Source organism: Corvus cornix, chromosome 2 (assembly GCF_000738735.6).
Source record: "Corvus cornix cornix isolate S_Up_H32 chromosome 2, ASM73873v5, whole genome shotgun sequence".
Classification (NCBI taxonomy): Eukaryota; Metazoa; Chordata; class Aves; order Passeriformes; family Corvidae; genus Corvus; species Corvus cornix.
This window is the reverse complement of record NC_046333.1, coordinates 46,955,945-46,973,013: the sequence shown is the minus strand read 5'-3', so window position 1 is coordinate 46,973,013 and position 17,069 is coordinate 46,955,945.

The following is a 17,069-nucleotide window of genomic DNA, read 5'->3' as shown; positions in this document are numbered from 1 at the left end:
CCTTTGAAAAGCATAATTTTACTTTCTGTTCTTGTTTCACTTTCTTTTATATGGAAGAAAAGGATTGCAATTTGATGTTATTCTGCATTTATGATGCAGACTACTCTGCCAGGGATGATTTTCTTGACTATACCCATTCATTCACTCTGCCATGTTTCTGATGATTACTCTGGTTCAGCTATCACCCCCACTGAAGTCAGCTGAAAATACTGTCTTTCCTCACACCCTTTTCCAAATCCTGTTCTATCAGTAGTGGCAACCATTTGTTTTTTAAACAATTGCTCCAGCATTTGTTCAGTTGCATTGTAAGCCTTGAAAGTGGATTCTAATTAAGTCACCTAAATCAGGAAATAAACGTTATCAATTGAATATTAATAGTCCAGACATTTGAACACAGTTTGGTATGGTCAGCTTTTTCTAAGGAGGAAGAGTTAAAGTTAAATAATCAGATCAATCAGAAATGTTGACTTGCTTTTAATGCATTCACATTTGAAACATTTAAACTTTGACATAATTTGTTTGCTCTGGCAGTCATTTGTTTCAAGTCAGCAATCAGAAATGGCAGAAAATTATTGACTTTCGACATGAAGTTTTGTGTTGCTACACCAGGGCCTTAACTTAAATTTGCCTTTAAAGATGAAATGCATTTAGAACTGCTTAAAACCACATGTTAAATTGGCTGCCTTATCTGTCTTAACCAGCATTTAATACATTTAATACATTTAATACATTTTACATTTCTCCACAGGCAAACTCACGGTGGTACCCAGGCTCACCGCAGCTCGGCACACGTCAGAGTGTCTGTGCTTCAGTGCTCATCGTGACTGTCACAATAGCCTCAGAGAATTAAATATATTTCCTGTGCTGTGAGTCAGACCTGGGTATTAATAATAAGCTCCATTTAAGTGGGAAGAAATAATTTTTCATTTCATTTATCGGTGCTGATTTACCATCTTCTTTAAAAAAACCAACAAGCCCAACCCTCCTGAAAATTACCTGCAACAAAAAAGAGGTTCAGCCTAATGTTCTCTCAAGGAAATGGGCTGAGACAATCTGCTGCCATACTTAAATTTTTTTAAGCATATTTCTCTCTCTAATTCCAAGCACTCAGTTCATATCACTTCTCTCCAGGTCATCCTCCTCTCTCCTTAGACTGCTAACACTCTTTTTGTCCTTGATACCACTTCATAGAGAACCTACCCCAAAACTCAAAAGCTTTGAAAGGGACATTGGCTGTCCCCAGGCCAAGCTGCACAGAGAAATGTCTGCTACCCTATAGCACAACAACCAAACGTACAAAATTGCAAGCTCTTCTTCTTCAAGTGCACCTGAGGGTCTACAGGTATTTTTCTAGTGTAAAATGTAGTTAAGGTACCTTAGATTGATGTTTCTAATTTCTTCACCAGCTGGATAGCTATTATCCAAGCAACTCTGGCTTACAGGCATTGACTGCATTTATCCAGCATTCTGCTGTCCCTGTTCATTTTAATACGCCTGCCAACAAAGAAAGCAGTTTTCATATGGAAAAATATGTATTTCTCTTCTGCTTTTTTACCTCTTTTAAAGTTACTGGAAAGTAAGGGGGGTTGGTTTTGCCAACCACATAGGTTTCTGTGCTAAAGTCATGTTCTTTTAAATTCGAAGTACCTTGTTCCACATACAGTGCAATAGGGTGAGCTTTTCCCTGGTGCTATAACCCCCGCTCCAAGTTGTATCTCTCCTTTGAGAGCTCTGCTTAGACATCTCTGTCAAAGTTGCAGTGTTGTGACAATTCCCGTTAGGTAATCCAATTAGATAATGCGAAGAAAAGCTAAATCAGATAGAAAATTGCCATTTGGAAATATCAGAAATTAATTAGTTGACATTGAATTAATTGAAATATTTTTTTAAGTAGTTGTAGAAGATTTTAACATAAATCTTGGGTGAATGGAGATTTGTGTGGTATATCAAGCAGCAATTAGGAACTTGTGTTTTCCTCTTTTCACTGTGGTGAGAAGTGACTCATAAGGTGAATGCTGAGTTGTGATGGTTGCCAGACGTAGCAAAAAATCAGCTCACTATTGGACTGGATCAATGTAAGGTGAGCACCTTACTGTCTTAGCAAGATTTTGGCTTAGTCTCCCTGTGGGTATTGCACATTTCAGGCAGCTGGCACTGCAAAGGTACAGGGATAACTTTGATTAAAGCAGATTGCTAGCAACTCTTTGAAATTCAGAGTGATGACTGCGTTGGGGGCCAGCAAAGGTCCTCTGAGCTTTAATAAAACGCATGGCCCATCTCTGCCAGCAGCTGTGCTGGCCATGGAAACCTTGTGAGTAGAACCCCACTAGAGATTAGAGGCAGGTAAAACATTATTCTAGGAAACCATTATGTCCTGTGATTTTTGGGGAACACACGTGTTTTTGGCTGTGTAGAATCAAAAGGGGAACATTTCATTGAAAGAGAGTCAGCAATAATCAAAGATGAAATGAGACTAAATGTGAACTTGGATTTCATCCTCAAGCGGCTGCCAAGTCACTGGCAGGGAAAATAACAGGTATCAGCCCCTTCCCTGCCCTTTTCCCCCTCCTTCTTTGTCCTTCCATGGACTTTGATTGGGGCACCAGTGCCCAGGTAACACCTGCATCTATGTTCATGTGGATTTATGAAAATCATGGGAACAAAAGAACATCACCAGTCAATTAGTTGTTTCATTTTCCTTTCTCAGCAGTTATATTTCTAGCTGCATGTGAAGGAAACAGAAACATGCCTAGATGCTCAGGCAGGATAGCCCTGCAAAAAGATCTGGCCTGCTACTTGCTAAAATACCTTGGGGTTTAATTCTATACAGTGAATGGGAAAGAGGGAAAATGGAGCTGATTCGTGATTTTTGGGTACTAAGTTGGAAGACAGATGTTTCTCCTCTGCCTTCTCCCTTCCCTGTGTATGGCTTTGCTCAGCTGTAAAGAAAGGATCCCAGACCTTTTTCTTTCTCAAATCCGTGTTAGCACATGAGACAAAACTGTACACAGCTTTTACCTCACCAGAATGGTTCAGCTGGCCAAGCCCAGACATTCAGCATCCAAACTGGGACTGCTGCTGAATGCCAGTGGTTTGTCAGTAATGGTAATACCACTGCTCACACCTTGTTCAACTGTTCTCACATCTCGATTGTTTTCAACTATCCTCACCCACAGCGCAGAAGTAAACATCACCAGAAAAGCTGTACTGGAAAGCACAACAGCACCCCAGATAATCAGTATGTGTCCTCTGAAAAGGGCATTTCTTTCTTTTGTGGATCATATAGGGCTGGGCTGTGTGCTAAGATGTCATGCAAAATAATGGGATTTTTGTGGTTTTATCTTTTTTGTTTGTTATGTTACTGTTTGCTTACTAAAATAATTTTGAACAAACAAAAAAAAAAAGGAATAAAGCCCTAGTGGGATCTTTCAGTGAATAGACTAGAGGAAAATATATTGGCACATCTCAGGATTTTTATGCCTCTTTCTTAATCCATCTGGCATAGATTGCTATTAAAGACATAGAACTAAATTCAGCTGACCATTTGTAAGTGTCATTGCGGCAATTTCTGTCTAGGTAAGCAGTTTCATCAATATTGTGTATTCTGTGTATAAAAGGTCCAAATTTCTTCCCATCTCTGCTATAATAACCACTGGTTTAAAAAGTACAGCTCAGGAGAAGAATATAAAGCATAAAACTGACCTCTCTCCAGGCTATAATATAAATGGCACTGGGAATATTTTCCAGAAAGCCAGGCATAATGGCATATAAAAGCCACTTTATAATTACTTTACATGCCCTCAAATATTCAGCATTCTGCTGGGCCATAATGGGTATGAAACTGCACTGCATGCTGTGGAGATGTCCTTTGCAACTAAAGGTTTCAATAACAGGATACAAGAGATTTGTATTTAAAAAGCTCCCCCTGTCATGTAGTGGATTTAGGTTTTCTTGGGAAGAACCTCTTAGGACTCCCAGTCTTAGAAATTATGGACTTGAATTTCACTTACACATCGATGTTTTCTTCTTTTACATTTTTACTGTGGCAGCTGAATACACTTTTGCTTTGAACAAAGGCTGGCCCTGCTCTGCTCAGTGCCCCGAAACTGCTCCTTGCTCAGTGGAGGCAAGTGCTCCTCTGCCCCGTGGGGCCCTGAGAATGAGTGTGTATGAAGGGCACAAGCAGGCAGAGGAGACTGTGTGTGAGGAGGGGTGGGAATTTCTGTTTCACTCCTCAGTCCCTGGGTGGCCTGATCTCCCAGGGGCTGCAGAAAAAGAGGGTTTTCAGAGGAGCATGGTGACGAGTAACGTTCTTCAGGGACCGTCACTGTTCAGCATCTTTGTCAGCAACATGGACTGTGAGTTTGAGAGCACCTTCAGCATGTTGCTGATGACACTGAGCTATGTGGTGCAGTCGACTCTCTGGAGTAAAGGGATGGCATCCAGAGAGACCTTGACAGGCTTGAGAGTTGGGCCTGTGCAAAAAAAAAACCTCATGAAATTCAACAAGACCAAGTCCAAGGTTCTGCACCTGGGTTGGGGAAATCCCAAGCACAAGTATAGACTGGGTGGAGAATGGATTAAGACCAGCTCTGGGGAAAATGACTTGGGGGTCTTGGTGGACAAGAAGCTCAACAGGAGCCAGTGATGTGCACTGGCAGCCCAGAAAGCCAAATGTGTCCTGGGCTGCATCAAAGGCAGCGTGACCAGCTGGGCACAGGAGGTGATTCTGCCCCTCTGCTTCATTCACATGAAACCCTACCTGGAATGTTGTGTACTACTCTGGGGGCCCCAGCACAAGAATGACATGGATCTGCTGGAGCGAGTCCAGAGGAATCCATGGGGATGATCATTGGGCTGGAGCTATGAAGACAGGCTGAGAAGGGAAGAGAAGGCTCCAGGGAGACCATACAGCACCTTCCAGTACTGAATAGGGGCTTACATGAGGGCCAGAAAGGGACTTTTTGCAAGGGCATGTAGGGATGGGACAAGGGGGAATAGATTTACACTGAATTTGGATTAGATAGAAGGAAGAAATTCCTTACTGTGAGGGTGGTAAGGCACTGGAACAGGTTGCCCAGAGAAGCTGTGGATGGTCGATCCCTGGGAGTATTAAAGGATGGGGCTTGGAGCTAGCTGATCTAATGGAAGGTATCCTGACCCATGGCACGGGGGGTTGGAAGCAGATGACCTTTAAAGTCCCTTTCAACCCAAAACATTCTATTAAACAAGGAGATAGTGTTACATTTCCTGGAGTGGGAATTGCTTGAAGACAGACCACAGTGCCGCAGCTTGCTTGCCAGGGAACTGTCAAAGCCAATATGGCTCCCAGCCCAGCAGTGAAATGGTGAAAGGCAGCCTAGCAGGGAGCCAAAAGTAAATTTTACACAGCTTTAGGGTAGGTACAATAGATGCAGCCCATCAGTGCCAGTTCAGCTGGCACAGCACCACTGCCCTGGGCAACCCCAGGTGATTCTCAGGGCGAAACACTCCCTGTTTTCTGGGTACAGTGTGGTATATCTATTGCCACTGAGATAATTAGATCTAATAGTTTTTATGCTTGCATGAAGTAGGAATTTTGCAAATCCTCCCCCATTACCTGCTGTCTGCCTGTAAAAAACAGCCAGTTCACAAACCTGAGGAGTTTTGGTGGTGATATCACTGTAAGTGATGCTAACAGGATCTGGATGTTACCCCTCACCGGCCACAGAGCGGATGGCATATTTTGGCAGATTTACTCACTTGCTCCTTAATGAAGAGAATGTGATCAGACATTTTTTCTGTATTGTTCAGAGAAAAGCTAGAAGGGAAATACTTGGAGAGTGCAATGACCTATTAAGTTGCCTGATTTGTGGCTGCAGCTGTTTCCTTCGTGCGAGCACCGGCAGGACTGGTGATTCATGGGCGGGAAAAGATCACTCTTGCATTTGGTTTGCTGCAAGCTGCTCTTTTGTACCTTCCTCACTCACCATGGCGTGGGCAGCTTTGGGGCACTCAGCTGGAGCATCTGGGTGCTGCAGGAGAGGCAGGGTCATCCTTGGGCTCTTGAAGAACTGGTTTGAGGCTGCAAGGTACCCATCAGTGCTGGGCAAAAAAAGCAGTGAAATGCTGTGTTCCTACTAATCAGGTTAAGCCTAGAGGCCAGAAACACAACTGTTTAAGGAATATCAAGAAAGTTCCTGTGTTTTTAAGTAGGAGTTTGGAAATCTACTTCCAGAAAGGCATGGAGGGCACCAGCCTGTGCATCCTCAGCATCACTGCTTCTGCACAATTCCCACAGAGAAGAAAGTGGGATGGGGGTAGAAGGCATTGGTGAACCTGAGGCAGAACATGGCTCTGAGGTTTGCAGAGTACCAGTTTCTGATACTTACACACCTCTGGTATGCTTTTTATGCAAAACAATGAACATCATGTACTAAGCATTGTCATCGCTGGAAACACTTGTAAATCATGAGGCTGTACACTCCCATTCTGAATGGCAGAGGATGTAGGTGACTTACAGGGACATCGATAGGATGACAATCTTTAGATAACTTCTGGAACAAAACCTAAAAACTGCTAAACTACTTCAGGCAAATTATAACACCCACCTTACATTTTAATGCCACCTTAAGCTGTATTCTGCATCAGTCAGCTGTGGGAGGAGATGACATAAACAGACAATTAATGTTTCTTTTCATTTGCAAGTTAAGATTGAAAAATGTGGTCACTGAGCTGTCTTTTTCTGACATTTTCTTAACACCTCTACACTTTGCAAAGAAGTTTCTGTCAGTCCCAGTGCTAGAGCCGTGCCATAAGCAAAGGGGGGAGTCCCTCCACAGCACCGGGTGGACCATCAGCATCTGTGAGCACCACATGTATTTCTACTGACTGCAAAACTGCCTTCTTGTTGTCTGGGGCCGTGTTTTGCCAGGTGTGGTGGGAAAAATGTTTCAGAGGGATGGAGAAGGGTTCACACTTCCCTGGTTGGAATCCAAACAGGGTTCTTTTGGGGCAGCCCTGCACTCAGGTTCACCCAGAACTGGATGGGGACAGAGGACCTCTTTAGCACCAGGAAGCTGTGATGGCTGGTAGTTGCACCATTTGAACACATCCTTTGGGTCTGTTTAAGCTGTGTTTGTACTTGGAGTATTCTGCAAGTACAAATAACAGTCTGTGATGGAATATGTGAGTGTGCAATGTTTCCTGGAAAAAGCCCCACCTTCCCCTCAGCTACCTGGAAACTCTGGGTTGTCTCCTACTCACCACTGTATGCCAGGCACCTAGCAGTGAGTTACACCAGTGATTTTAGTTCTTTGAGCAGAATTCTTTAAAAGAGCTTTGTGTTCCACAGGTGTAATCTGCACTGTCAGCAATGACTCTGTGGGTACTGACAAGCTGAGCTCAAGATATGCTGTCTTACAGGAGGTGGGTGGTGGGGAAAAAAAAGATCTGCCTTTTATAAATATATTTGGATAATTGCATTTACCCAAATCACCTTCATGTCCTTTCCCACTCCCTCCTGAAGATGAGAATGTTAACAAAGGAAATCTGCTATTTTATCATTATTGGGATAACCAGATTCCTGACTTTTCAATCATAATTCAGGCTTTTTTTCTAAATGTCATACTTTAAGTGTGATTGACTTTCTGCCAGATTCTTATTAGATAATTGGCACAGCACTTCTCCCATCAGTGAGCCACTGCAGGGAAAATGGTGCAAAGGAAGGAAAAAATAAGATGGAAGAAACATATAGGAAGAAAACTGAAGTATCAAACAAAAAGACAATTTTTTTTGATAAAAGAAGTGTGAACCACAGCCCAGCATTGGCTTTACAGCTGTTTCACTCAGTTAAACCTCCATGCGTGATTTGGGTCTCATTTAGCTACCCTACTGCAGTCTCCCCTGTAGACAGTCTCCTTTTTATTTAAAGCACTCTTTATTTCCAGTCATGAATGTCTGACCTAAACCTAAATCAGCATGATTTCAATCAAGTCTAGCCATGAATCACTAATTTTATCTCCTGAAATCTGGGTGTGTGCTGATAGCACAATCAAGAAACTCGGTGTCTGTACAAAACGGGTTCCCCAGTGTCCTTGACAGAACTGGGGCAAGCTGCTTCCCACAGTTTCTGCTATTTGAGCTAACTCTCGTGGCAAGGGAGGGATAGACGATCACGCTGCAGTGAGGAAAAGCAGGGTGTGGGCTTGCAGTGTGTCAGACCCCCCGCAGCAATGGTCTGGCTGAGTGTTTGTGCCTGTGCAGCCCATGGAAAACACACAGCAGCCTCCTTGCATGGGTATGAATGTGCCCAAAGGTGGTTACCAGGCACCCACTGGGGCACTTAGGGTACAGCAATTGTTCAGCTGCCTGTAAACAAAGTCACTCCTTTCCTGACTGGAACAGAAGCACTCTGGAAGGATTTGTTCTCGTTAAGCTGTACAAATTTTCCACAAAACCCCCCCACCCTTCCCCTCAAAACCCCAAACAAACAAACCAAAAACCCCAAAACAAAACAAAACAAAAAACCCCAAACCAAACTCAAACAAAACAAAACCAAACCAACCAACCAAAAAAAAAAAAAAAGAAACCCAACCCCAAAAAACCACCCCCTAACAACAACCAAAAAAAACCCCGTCAAAACCAAACCAAAACAAAAATCACCAAAGCCAACAGAGGGGTTTGCAGGAATCCAGGCTGTCAGTTGTGTAGTAGTCTGAAGACAATTGAATGAATTCAAGTAAATAAGCTTTATAACTACCCTTAACATTGCTGTAACCAGGTATCAAAACCCCATAGTGAAGAAGGGATTATATGCATGTATGCATATATATTCCTTCCACTAGAGTGAACAAATACTAAATGAAGCCAAGCCAGAAGGCTGCAAACACAGATGACCACATATTGATCAGAGCACAGTAAAAAGAAAACCTGGCTTATTTGTGCTAATAAAACCATTAGTCATACTACCAGGAAGAGTGTTCACAAAACCAGAAATCTCATTTTGGAGGAAGCTGTATTTCCTAAAATGTGGTAAGGAAAATCATGAGATTTATGGGCATCACATAACTTGACCAAATATAGAACTGTGTAGCACCCTAAGACATGAGAAGTGCATGTCCAGTACCAATTGTTTAGCTGTGCTCTGTGTGTGTGTACATGTACAGGTGTGGAAGCACATGCTGCATGTACACCTGTATCTGTGCCCAGGCACACACACACTTGCATGCATGTATGCATGTAAATATTATTTTATTGGCATTTCAGGGGCACACACTTTTGCTTCTGTTTGGTCTTGAAATCTTGCTTCTTCTCTTGCTTGCTTTAGGATAAGCAGCCAACTGCTGCCATTCCCCTCCCCCAGGTGCAAGAGAGAAGGTTTTTGTCTGGCAGCAGAAAGAAACCAAAAGAATATTCAGCAGTTTTGGAGAAGAGCTAGATAAAGTGGCCTGCTTTCAGCAGCTCTGCCCTTCCTTCCTTCCTTCCTGCCTTCCTTCCTGCCTTCCTTCCTGCCTTCCTTCCTTCCTGCCTGCCTTCCTTCCTTCCTGCCTTCCTTCCTGCCTTCCTTCCTTCCTTCCTTCCTTCCTGCCTGCCTTCCTTCCTTCCTTCCTGCCTTCCTGCCTTCCTTCCTTCCTTCCTGCCTTCCTTCCTTCCTTCCTTCCTGCCTGCCTTCCTTCCTTCCTGCCTGCCTTCCTTCCTGCCTTCCTTCCTTCCTTCCTTCCTTCCTTCCTTCCTGCCTGCCTTCCTTCCTTCCTTCCTGCCTGCCTGCCTGCCCGCCTGCCTTCCTGGCTTCCTGCCTGCCTTCCCCCCCTTAGGTCTATGCTCTTAAATTCCATTTTATATATTTCAACTTTAAATAATTGCATAGCTGGGGTTTTTGAGGGGGAGGGGGAGCCGAAGAGGATACTCATAATAAATAGGAAAAAATATTAATCTCATTATTCTAGGAAGTCAATCCATAGATCTTAATATTTTCAAAGGTCATTTAATCATTTTGTTCCCTTCCCCCTGAAGAGAATCAGATTACCAACCCCTTCGCTGCATCCTAGGGCTGTACAGCTTTTTGTCAGTCTATGGTTAACCTCTTTGTCATAATATTGATTTTTAACAAAAATATCCTTTCTGCCTTACTTAACTTTGATATGCCACAGAGCCATGTAACTATAGCTATCTTTAGATCATTGTCTAATCTTAGTATTTGAAATTGAGTTACTATGTCCAATCAGTTCTTTGCAGAAGTGCCTTACTAAAGCCACAGAAGAGTTCATTAAGAAACCCATCTGACTTCAGATTTGCCTCATGCAGGCTCCTCTCAACCCCAAAATTACCAACAGTATTTTGAAAGAGACCAGTGATGACAGCCTCATCCCTCTCTGAAGAGCAAGGCAGAGCCTGAGGTGTGGCAGAGTCTGGGCAAATGGAGGGGCTGTGTGTAGTGTCTGCTAGAAGTGAGGGGGCTGCTGATCTCCAGGAGTGCAGCAGAGGAGAAGGTGGCAACATCAAGGACCTATGGTGTCGATGTGGTGTTGATGTGATGGCTGTCAGGGACAGCCAGCTCCACTGTACAGACTTTGTCACCAGATTCCTAGGATCTTGCTTGGATGCAAACATGCAGGCACTCTGGTCTTGGCTGGAAGATACATGTGTCCATGGCAGCCATGCTCCCTATGATGAACTGAACCCATACACCTTCCAAACAGCTCAGCACAGGCTGCCAGAGCACATCCCATGGGCTGGGTGCCTTCTCTGATCTTGGCTGCCACTGGCTGCTGTGGCTTGTCCCCTCTGCTCTCATCTGCCCCTGTGAAGATCGCACAACCCAGTTGTGACCCTGTCCTCTTGCCCTCTGAGAGCCCCACAGAGGAGTGCAGCACCACTAGGTGTGCCCTGTACCCATCCAGTAAGGACTGTGTCTGCTCCAAGGATGGAGGCTGCTGTCTGTGCAGCATGCTGCACCCTCTGCAAGGGGCAGTTCACCTCCCCAGGCCATAGCGGCCTGGAGGGCAAGGTGTTCTGGTGAGGGAAAGACCTTGGGGAGAGACTGGAGGCCTCCAGGAGGTGGAGGAGTCTGGAGCAGAAGGAAACTCCCCCTGGGTTCATAGGGCTTGCTGTGAGTAGAGTTGCTGTCTGATGCTTTGTGCCCCTGGGGAGCTCTGGTAAAGGGGGATGATCACAGTGCCCAGGCCCTGTCCTGAAACCATCTCAGACACTATAGATGAGATCTTGGTTGAGTTCAACATGCTGACCAGGGCACCAGAGGTACTTCAGGAGAGCCCTCTCCAGCCTCTGTGCCATGGCTTTTTCCTGAGCTACTGCATCCTTCCCTTCCTTTCCTTGCCCTCATGCATGCACACGTTCTGGACCGTCAGAGGCTGCTAAGCTGGGTCGTGCATAAGCATGAGGGTCACTTTTCTTCATCTGATGGTGCACTGTAAGCACACAGGCTTGCAAAGAGTTTTGACAGATGAGATCCATGCTCATCGCAGGCTGGAGCCCTTCAGGCAGTGTGTGGCCCAGCAGGAGGTATTTCAGTGACACCATGACCTGCCTGGCCCTGTGTGTTTGTGTCTCCTTTGTGACCACTGCTTCATTCATGGCAATCACATCTGGCTCAGGTCCAGCCTTGGACTTTTCTCCCAGGGACCTCCTAGAACAACGCCGCACCCATGACCTGCAGTTTCTGCAGCCCCGTGATGTTTCTGGTGCAGACCTGGTGTTTTGCAGGACACGTGGTTGGTGCACACACACCACACACACACACACACACACACACACACACCACACACACACACCACACACACACACACACACACACACACACACACACACACACGTGTGTATGTGATCACGCTTTGCTCCTGACTAGACATCTAATGGAGCATTTCCTCGTGCGTGCTGGATGCAGAGGAGAAAAAAATGGCACCTTGCTCCATCATTCTGGCTTTAGAGAGGCAATTATGCCGATCCTTGTGAGTGCCTACTGTGTCATTACCATCCTAAGCTTTGTTTTGGCGTTCTTTTTCAAGGGACACCTAATTAGGAGTAACAAACTTGTGCACCAGACAGAGGTTTTGCATCAGTTCATCAATTTGTAAACATTTCTGATTGGAGTATGTAGTGCTTTATGAAATGCTGGTAATTAAATCCAGATAATAATCCCTCCAGCCTTACAGAACAATCAAGGAAAATGTTAATTAAACAATCAGTGTCCTCCATGTAGAAAAAAGTAGTTCAGGTCACGATAATTAATTATCTTTTGCTCTATCCCCCAAGCAGTTTTTATGGCCGTGGTCTGTGAATATTAAAAATAATCTGGTGATGAGAGACCAGATGGCTCAGGAGGTTGAAAATGGCATGTGTTGCTTTTCACTTGAGGATTATGTGCTTCATTCAGATGTTGCTGCTTTTGATGGCTGTTGAATTGTCTAAATGAAATGAGTTGGTGAACCACAAAATTACTCCAGAAGAGGCCATAATTTGCACCAGTGAGGAAGAATTCCTAAGGCTGAGAAGGATTTAAAGAGGTTTATAGCTGGTTACATTTGGCTTTAATTAATGATTCTAGACACTATCTTATTTAGGGAGTAATATATATACATATATATAAATAAATAAAATGATTTAGGAAATCTATTGTATTAGGAATAATTATACTTTTCCTAAGAAAATACAATAATTGGAATATTTATATTATGCCTAATTTTTCTAATGATTTCCAAATTATTCACAATAATTTTGGATTACCCATTTTAGTTATTTCAAATTATTCCTATTATTTTAGGAATAATAACAGTCTTGATTTCCAAGTTGGGCTAATCTGGTGGAAAGGCTTCACTGATGTCTGTGAATTTTGGATCAAGCCTTTAGAAAATAGTATGATTTACACAGATTATGAATGCTTGTTTTTTTCTTAACCCACAAAACATATCAAATCCCTTGCCTTTTACAGGAATTAGATGTGTTTGTGGAGGTATTGCTCTGTTTGTGATTTCCTTGTCTTCTGGGAGCTTCAGTTTCTAATGCAGAGTCCTCAGTACTTTGTAGGGAAAACATGTTTTAGAAAGTAGGAATAAAAAGTGGAATAAGCCACTCTCATGCAAGCAGTGTCAAAGCTGGGTTTTGTAAAAGAGGGAACAGGGCTGGGCGGCAATTTTATGCCCAGGCTGAGCCCCTTCATTATTGAAGACAGTAAGATAACTCCAATTCCATTTTACCTTCTTGGTGCCCTCCTAGCTTTGTAAGCATCCCTGCAACTTAGGCATTTTGTGTTTTATTGAAAATTCAGGGAAGGCTCTTTTGTGCTGCAAATTAACTTTGATGCTCCCTCCATTTTTTTTTTTTTTTTTTTTTTTTTTTTTTTTTTTTTTTTTTGTTAGGCTTAAAGCCGATGCTCTGAATGGGGGTTTGGTCAAAACTCGAGGTTCCTTATTCTGTACTCCCCCTACAATTACTCCTAATAGAAGAAGAAAGGGAACTAAATTGCTCCAAAGCAATTCCTTGGCCCTTTGCTGAGTGATTGCACTACTGAGTGGGTCATACTGCATCTGAAGGGACACTGGGGTAAGCCCATCTGCTGTCATTATAGAATCTTTCCAAAGAGTTATGCAAGGAAAAGCCTTTGAGAGGCATCACTTTTCCTTTTCCTTTCCAACCTGAATTGTTCTGTGATAGCATGAAATGTATTTAAATACTGATGATGGCATGTGCATGTTTCAGGGATGCTTGAAAAGAAGCTTGTTGGTCACTGCAGGGGACCCTGCTGTGCTTGAAGAGATGCTCCCCTCTCCGTTACAGCAGTGCTGTACCTGGTCTTTGCCTATGTGGCCTTCTTGCTAGAAGAAGCAGAAATGCATTGGTTGCAGGTCTGAAATGCAGGTTTGAGATCCAAAGTACACTGGAGGTAGGCCCCAGTTCATTGCTGCTTCCAAGCCCATGCCCTCAAGAAGTTCACTCTAGAGCTGGCAGCTGAAAACAAAACACCATTTCTAGACCTCTATGTTTCCTCTGAGAAGCAGTGGCAAATCCTTCATAGTCAATCCTTCACAAAAAAGTCAGAAACTGGTAACAGCAAATGTTTAAATTATTTTTCTACTCTAGTGTGCATAATTCCAACAGGTAATTTGCACAATAATAACAGAGGAGAACTAAACAGTAAATCTATTTGTCTGCTTTGGTTTTAGATAAGAAACATGGTTATGAAAAAAAGAAGAAAAACTAAAGAAAGCTGCTTTTTGTATAAATAAACAATAGTGAATATTGGAGATTGGAAAAACTGTGTTTTCCTGTTTGTAAGACCACCATGGTCCTATCACTTTTGAAAGCCTTTCAGGTTGAGACTCACGTGGTGTAATTAAGAACCTAAATGAATTGCTTCAATAAAGAGCATCATCATGGAAAGCCCTTTTCCCTTAAAGACCAACTCCTATTTTGGAGCTGCCTCTCTCTTCATTGATCACATGGTGATCAAAGATCTGATTATCAGGAAAGTGATTCCTGGCCTCTGACTCTGGAAACTTCAATTGCCCCCCTGCCCCGTAAAAGGGAAATGAGGGTGTTTTTCTCTATATCACGGAGTTTTTGTGAGAGTTGACATTTGTGAGGCATATCTGAGCGCCTCAGGTCATTCTGTATTGATTATATGATTCTCTACTTAAGCCATGACATTTATATATAAATTTATAGATGTAGTACTACTTCTTTTCTGCCAGGGCTGATATTTAAAATCATAGAATCCTAGAATGGTTTGGGTTGGAAGGGTTCTTAAAGATCTCATCTAGTTCCAACACCCCCTGCCATAGGCAGGGATGCCAGGCACTAGACTAGGTTGCTCAAATTCTGTATATTTAATATAGCAACCCTTCATATAAAAGTAGAACATCAAAAAATTCTATAATTCTGCTTTGACCGTTTTGTTTCTTCTTCCTTTACAGGCACAGAGCCAGCAATGCACAGTACATTTAGGATTTTATGAGATGTTTTACCTGGTGCTAGGTCACAGGACCATCACATTTCCTTCTTGAAAAAGATCCAGTCAACACAAATGCTAATTTTCTCAACAGGACTTAAAATGCACATGTAATTTTTGCAACTTCATATATTATGTAAAGCCTGTCATTTCTCAAGCTGTGCTACTGATGATGTCTGATGAATACTGAGCACTTGTTATCTCTTATATGGAGCTCTGCCTAGTCAGCAATGACAGCTGATCAAATGGCTGCTGTAAAAGGCTCACCTTGTCTTGGGTAGATAAGCCTTCAGGACAAACAAAACTTTGGATGCCAATCTGTCAGGGATATTTCTGTCATCTAGCAGGTGGCCAGTGCTCAAAGGCTGGCCTTCTGTACTCCTTAAAATTCAGGTGGTTTTGGCCACTCCAGAAAAGGGAAACAGCCCCTTGGGACTTGCACGCACAGCTATGTACTGGATGAGGGAGCTCCCAGTTCAGTCCAGAAGCTGAATCTGGCTACAAGAATAAATCATGCCAGCAAAGGTTTTACAACTATTTAAAATACTTTTAACCAGAAAGAAATCTGGGGGCAACCAGCCTATTCACTGACAAGCTTCCACAGAGAAAAATATCTCAGAAGAAAGGTATTTCCAGTACTGGCTTAAGCAGCTCCATTTTCAAGAGATAAACCAGAGCTAAATTCCTGCTGTGAGATATATATGCCTTCAGTAACAATCACTAAAAACCAGATTATTTTCTGTTGTTTTCACACTATCCACAGAGCTGGCTCCATACCTACCTCTCATGCTCTGTTTGTGAGTACATAAAGCAGAGTATGCCTGATACTGTCTAACATGTGGAGAGGTATGGGCATCTCTGTTCTTAAAGATTTCCATAGAAAAAAGGGTTTTTTTCCCCCTATTTTCTTCTGCTACACTTCTGATTCTATTGTCAGTAGAATGTTCTTAGGATTCTTCAGCCTTCAAGGACACAATTTCTTTTGCAATGGCCTTTATGAAAGTAACTTCACAGCTCAGCCAGTTTTAAGGGTTAAATTCTTTTCAAGCAATGATGAACAGAATTTCTTTCAAGATGTCTTATAATAGCCAAATCACTTCAAAGAACTCATCATGGCACTACAGAAGTCAGAGTTACTGGATGTCTTTCAGTACATGCTATGGAAATGCTCATCCTCTGATGAAAGCCAGAACTAACTTTAAAGTCAGGACAGAAACCTAGAGCTATCCTTGATCCTGTAGTGCAGCCTGTTTTCTTCCCACAGCTGTGGGTAACAGTGGGAGATATGAAGTCTCTATGAAAGAGACCACAGTTATGTTTAGCCACCTGTGGTCTCTGTTCCTGGCAATTATAGCTATTAATCTGAGTATGACACCAAATATTTGGATGCCTCTAGGGAATGGATTTTTCTCTTCTTACAGTGCCACCAGATTTGTGCTAGGGTGTCTGAACACAATCAAGGCCACATTGATCAATCTTGTTCCCACTGACACTAGCAAGGACACAGCATGGGTAGGGTTCCCTTCCCAAACCTTCTACCAGATTTCCCTGCAGGCTCTGTTTCTGCTGCCAGGACCTTGAGCACCTCTGTTGCTCTGCAGGGACCTCTGTGTCAGGTTTCACGGCTGGGATTGGTGGGGCAATCCTACTCAGGCCTGGAAGGATGGAAATGCACAAAACACCTGAATCTGAAGGCATTACTGGTTTTTTTGACATCTTCTTCCCAAGCACCAAGAGAAATTTAGAATCACACGTGTGTGTTGTGGTGAAGAGTCTAGAGGGTAAGTCAAGTAAAGAGCAGCTGAGGGAACTGTGGGTATTCAGCCTGGCAAAAAGGAGGCTCAGGGGTGACCTGATCCTCTCTACAACTGCCTGAAAGGAGGCTGTAGTGAGGTGGGGATCAGCCTGTTCTCCCAGGCAACCACTGACAGAATAAGAGGACTTGGCCTCCAGGGGTGCCACGGGAGAGACAGGGTGGATATCAGGAAGAATTTCTTAATGGAAAGGGGTGTTAAACACTGGAATGGACTGCCCAAGGAGGTGGTGGAGTCACCATCCCTGGAAGTGTTCAAGAAATGACTTGGATGTGGCATTTATTGCCAAGTCTAGTTGAGAAGATCGCGAT